The 5,563-nt window shown below is 36.0% G+C and overlaps 1 protein-coding gene across 1 annotated transcript in view; it reads left to right on the forward strand.

Annotated features, from left to right (window-relative positions):
• Positions 1–5,563, forward strand: part of LOC106514723 (protein phosphatase 1 regulatory subunit 1A) — a gene marked incomplete at its 5' end in the record, with an annotated part of 23,277 nt that overhangs the window by 4,052 nt on the left and 13,662 nt on the right.

Genomic DNA, 5,563 nt, shown 5'->3' on the forward strand with positions numbered 1-5,563 from the left:
GTGTTACACTAAATCAACTTTTTCAAACTTTATATCATTTTATAATATCATTCACTCATCAAAAACATACCCAGAGTGTTGCTTTGACTCATTCATGCATGTTTGAGAAATCCTTGAACCTCTGGTTGTCAAGTGGAGCTGCCTAAATGCTTCCTGGTACAAAAGCTCCGCCTATTTACGCTGTAGCTCAGTCTGCAGCTTAGCTCCTCCCATACAGAACTCCCCTCGTCCGAAGCATTGTTGTGAAGGCGTGCCGAAGTGGGAGTGTCAGAAATGGTAGGAGGTTCTTAAAGAAACAGAGACCAAATTCAAGACGTTCAGATAGACTATGATGCAAAGTCTAATTTAGTTTTAATATATACTGCATTTTCWTAACAACTGCAGGTAACATAGTTATTTGATTGTGGTATATAATTGAACTATGTGTCTGGAAGATACATAATACCCCCCTGTTTTATCTGGACCTTGTTTTTTCCTCTGTCCTCCTTCCTTACACAGTCTGTGAGTYTGAACTCTCCAGCTGTGATTTACTTCTCTCAGGTCACCATGTGTGACCTGTTTGTGTCTGAGGTGTGAGTTGTCTGGTCTAAGCAGCAGAAGCATGTCTGATCCTGGCTGGAGCCGTTTAATATAAGAGCTCCAAATAACACCTCCAGCCTTGTGTTTACCTGCTCTCACAAGCAGACTCATCCTTTCAGCTGTATATGACTTAAAATTGGCTTGTTTGTTTTTTTTTCTTTTTTTTTTCCTTCAAAGACCCAGGAGGGCTCTTAGCTTGCAACCTCAATAAGTATGACCCAAGCTGGCCTTATTGCTCCCGGGACCKCTCCTTTCTTTACAATATATTTTCAATTTATTCTACTGCCACAGACAGAAGCCTGTTTGTTCTCAAGTGGCTTTATATAATATTTGAATAAAGATGTCTGTGACCTAGACAGACAGAAAACAATCAGTTTAAAAAAAGATAGAAAAGAAACTAAAGGACTTTTCTAAATAAATAATAAAAAAATTATATGTTTTGATTGTTACAGCAGGGGGCTTCACCCACGGTTCAGTCATTTCTGCACCCTGCACCTTTTTGGTTCTGTGAATCAGCCCCTGTGGACAACTCCACATCAGTCACGACCACCTCTCTGAACCTTGAAAGCAGCAGAAAAAGACTCATCTTCCAAACAAAACACAGCGTGACACTGATATCACAACCTTACAGACAACATCATTGTGTTCTTTTCAGCCCAGACCGACTGTTTCTGATAGAAGTGAAAAACCTAATGGTGGCAGTGAATGATGTGAAGATTATAGCAGTCCATTTTTTTTTTATGAAATTATGAGGTTATTCTTTGTAACTACAGTCTGTGTTCAGAGGGGGAGAGATGAAAGTCTAAACATGGATGTTATTTTGCTAATAAAACAATTTCAACTAAAAGGGTACATGAACAGCACACACCTCCACTGAGGCTTTATTTTTACATTTAGTTCTGTAAAATCTCAGCTTTTTCTTACTTTCAGTTTACTTGTAGACAGTGTGAACCTCAACTCATTAAACAGGCTTCTAAAAACAAAACAAAAAATCAATTTAAAATAATGAGACAAAAGGTGAAGTCATGAAGATCTGGAGTTGTAAGGGTGAACGACAAAAGCTGTAGTGTCATGATTTGGATTTTTTGGGTCTCTGTTATGGTTTGGTTTGCCTTTTGTTTTTGCTTTTTGTGACATTCCAAYGACCTTTGTAGTTATTACCCAGCTTTATGTTTTCTGTTTTCAAGATGATTCAGCCTTCATGTGAATTTATGAGATTAATTTTTAAGGTTTGTGTTTCAAACTCTTCACTAAATAAACCATAAAAACAGAAAAAAACATTACATTCACAAGCCCACTGAGTAAAATCTTACACTTGTTTTACAAGCAAAGCTGACGTTTGTCTGCCTTCAAATGAAAAACACAGCACATATGTCTTACTGAGCATTTGCTACCATTTATAGCTCATAATGCTTTCCTGCAATATTATTGAATGAAGTTTTTTTTAATGATTTTCCAAGATTGTGTGGCAAAGAAACCCATTGCTTCCCTTGTGCATTTAGTTTGGTTTGTTGGTCAATAAGACAGAGATTCAATAAGGAGAAATGTCGGGGGTGAAAAACAAAGCACTGATTGAAACCAACAGGGTGGCCGAGGAAAGCAAAAACACACATAAAAGAAAATAGATGTCGGTGAATTCTAATGTCTTGTTACTACAGTAATTCCTCTGATTCAGCTCAAAATGAAACCACAGATGGAGCTCATGTAAGGACTCATTATGGCTGAGCTCTTGTCTGAATAATACCAGAGTCATGAATCAAAACGACAGAATGAAAGCAATGTACTGGAGTTCTCTGCCTAGAAAACTTGTTTCTGGAAACTCAATTTAACATTTATTTATGTTTTCAATTTAGATGCTGTGGTTTTCTATTTTTTTGTGATTTTTATTTATAAATTTAGGTTTATTGCAAAAGATGGGCAATTCTACTAATGACTACTTTAAGAGAAATGCTGTAAATTTTCCATATTATGTCTTCTTTTGCAAAAACAATCTGTAAACATTTCCTTGTACAGTCATGTTCAAACAATGCAGTCACAGCTCCCCTGTTTCTTGGCCTGATWTAAATCATTTTCCATGTAAGGGTATTTTGTCCCACACAACAAGAATATCTGGCATGTGCACTTCGCCCACCCGTTACTTTCAAAGGCGCTTGTTGTTGGTTGTGAGAAGCGACAGAAGTGCGTTTTATACGGTCCGGAGGTGGAACGACGATCGCAGCAGTTTGAGGGGTTGAACCCATCCAGTGAGTGCCRGTACTTCTGCGAGTGGAGGATCAGGGAGTTTTCTCTGCCGCAGGGTGTAAAGAATAACAATGACCCTGGTTATAATCAGTGCTACACAGCCACGGTTTGTAGTGCTCCAAAGTAGGCCAGCGGGGTGGCTTTCTGGAATGTAACTAAAATCACATAGACACACACATACGGTCAAACAGACAAAAATAAAGTGCAGTGGGTATAATTTAGATGCTTAATGTTACATTTTTATCTTAGTTTTCAAATCCCAAACCCACAATGCATATTAGGATATAAGGTAGGTTTTATAATGTGCATTACAAATCTGTTATTCTATAAAATTTGGTTCAACATGAAAAGCAGATAAAATGTCATAAATAAAAACAAACAGGTTTGTGGACATAAAAAGCACTTCAGCACTAAATTTTCTTGCTTTTAAACTGTCAGTGGGCACAATGAGATGTCGCTCAGAGAATAAACGTATGAACATGGCTGGAAAGTTGTGTAACCTATACGCAGCCTTGATCCTATTGATGCTTTTAAAAAAACATCTGAAAACTTTCTTTTACAAGCAGGCTTTTAGCTAACGTTTATTTATTTATTTTATTTTTTTACTACTTGTACTCTTGTGTGTACGGAGCCCGCGAGGGGACATGGGAGATTTTTTTTTCTTTTGCGTTCCCACGCAATAGTATTGCGTTACTTTGCAATACTTTTGCGTTCCCTCGCAAATGTAGTTTATCACTGTTGTGCCTGCGGGTTTATTAACAAACTCACATGTTTACCATTAGTGAGTTAGCCTACTGCTTTAATTCAGCTTYAGAATGAATATATCACACAACTACGCATGGAAGTATGTCATATGCTGATATTTTAACAGTGTAGCCATGCAACATCAATGTCAATTTCGCAAACTTGTGGCGACACATCCTGTTTTGGTTACTGGATATTTCAAAATAAAAGTCTGATTTAATTCAGTTCATATACTAAACAATCTTTTGCATGGGAACGCAAAACAATTTTGCGAGGTAATGCAAAAAAATTGTGAGTTAATGCATTACTATTGTGTGGGAATGCAAAAGAATAAAAATCTCCCCATGTTCCCTCGCGGACTCCGTATGTATGAATGTAATGCTGTGGTGATGTTTTGATTTACTAATTTACTTTATTGTTTTTATTTTATTTTATGTGAAGCGCTTTGTGATATATCTAAGAAAGGTGCTATATAAATAAACTTTACTTATTTACTTACTTACTTAAATTAAAAAAAGTGAAGTTACAACTTCCCTTTTGGGGTTAACAAAACTTACCCGTGTTGTTTCAGACTTTTATGTTGAAGAACAGAAAGCTACAGACTTCTCAGWGGTTTTATTATGCAAACAGACATATTTTCAGTGATTCATCTGTTTGTCTTTTGTTCTTTTTTCTGAATTAAGTATGCATTAAGTCAAATGGGTTTTTTTTTTTTTGCAAAGAATGGGAACAGGTGGGAGTKAGTGTGAGCATGGCAAGATGAATAGAGGAATATTTATGTCAGAATAAAACTTAACTGTAAAACCAAAAACAAACCAAACTTCAGATGTTGACAGAAATAGTGGTATGTTTAGCTTTCATGCAGCACACTTCATCATCATCATCATCATCATCATCATAGCTGTAAGTTAACCTCTGCATTTCTACTTGGCTCAGTTTTGTTTTAATCTGGAGAGTAATGGAGAATCTCAGGATCAAAGGGAAGGTTTGAGTGCTGCAGTGAAGAAATGGTAAAAGTCTGACATGTGCCTTTAAATAAGGTCAGCAATTTCCTCAGAAGCCAAGTGTTTACTGCAGTTACCCATCTCTGTCTGGCTGTTTTTACTACCAGTTCACAGCTTTTCTCTGCATGGCTGTTTGTCAGATGAGAGCCTCTTTATATTTTCAAACCCAATTAGGATCTGCTACTAAGATAAAACTGATTCTGCTCATTTTTTTTGCTGGATTTTTTTTCCTTTTATGACATCTGTATTTGATGTCATGAATATGAAGCTTTTTAATCTTCTATCTCGCAAATTATCTGCAGCTCATATTTGCACACATGTACGTTTGCTCAAGAAGATCATTTTGCTGAACAAATGCTTGACTTGAGAGAAAGCAGCAGAGTATGAATCCAGATTTATGCATTTGAAAGTAATGCTGTGATTCCTGCTACATTCTTTTGTTTTTTTTAAAAGCCACAGTCAAGTCTCAAAATCAATACAGCTCCTCAGTGACTGTGATTCAAGGCCAGTGACCTAATTTACAGTCAATATACAGTAAAAGCCATCAAAACCTAAAGCATATTTCAAAACTTTACATTTTAGCTTTTGTTAACACAAATATAAAACGTGGCATCGTGTTGTTTAGGGTGAGTTTGCATTAAGACTAAGTGCACAAACAGCATTTAGAAGAGCATTACTCAGCAACCCTGTSAGCTGCAGCACAATTGTTTATGCTTGTGTGAATTTGTTGCACTGAGTCTGCCCAAAAAATCAAAACGATTTTGAACATCTTATTGCAGTAAATTACATTCCTGAAGCAATATAGTTTAAACTGAATGACATAATCCTTATTGTAGCTTGTTTATTTCAGTTATCTTAAATATTTTTGGAATTAAAAGTTCAGGGACTCAGTAAAAATATTTTTTTTCTAATTTGGCTTCATACAATAATAGTCAATATGACAGGCTGTTTTAAAATATTTATTTTATTAATTTAAAAGGATTATAATTTAAATC

Source organism: Austrofundulus limnaeus, unplaced genomic scaffold, assembly GCF_001266775.1.
Source record: "Austrofundulus limnaeus strain Quisiro unplaced genomic scaffold, Austrofundulus_limnaeus-1.0 Scaffold22, whole genome shotgun sequence".
In the NCBI taxonomy this organism is placed as follows: Eukaryota; Metazoa; Chordata; class Actinopteri; order Cyprinodontiformes; family Rivulidae; genus Austrofundulus; species Austrofundulus limnaeus.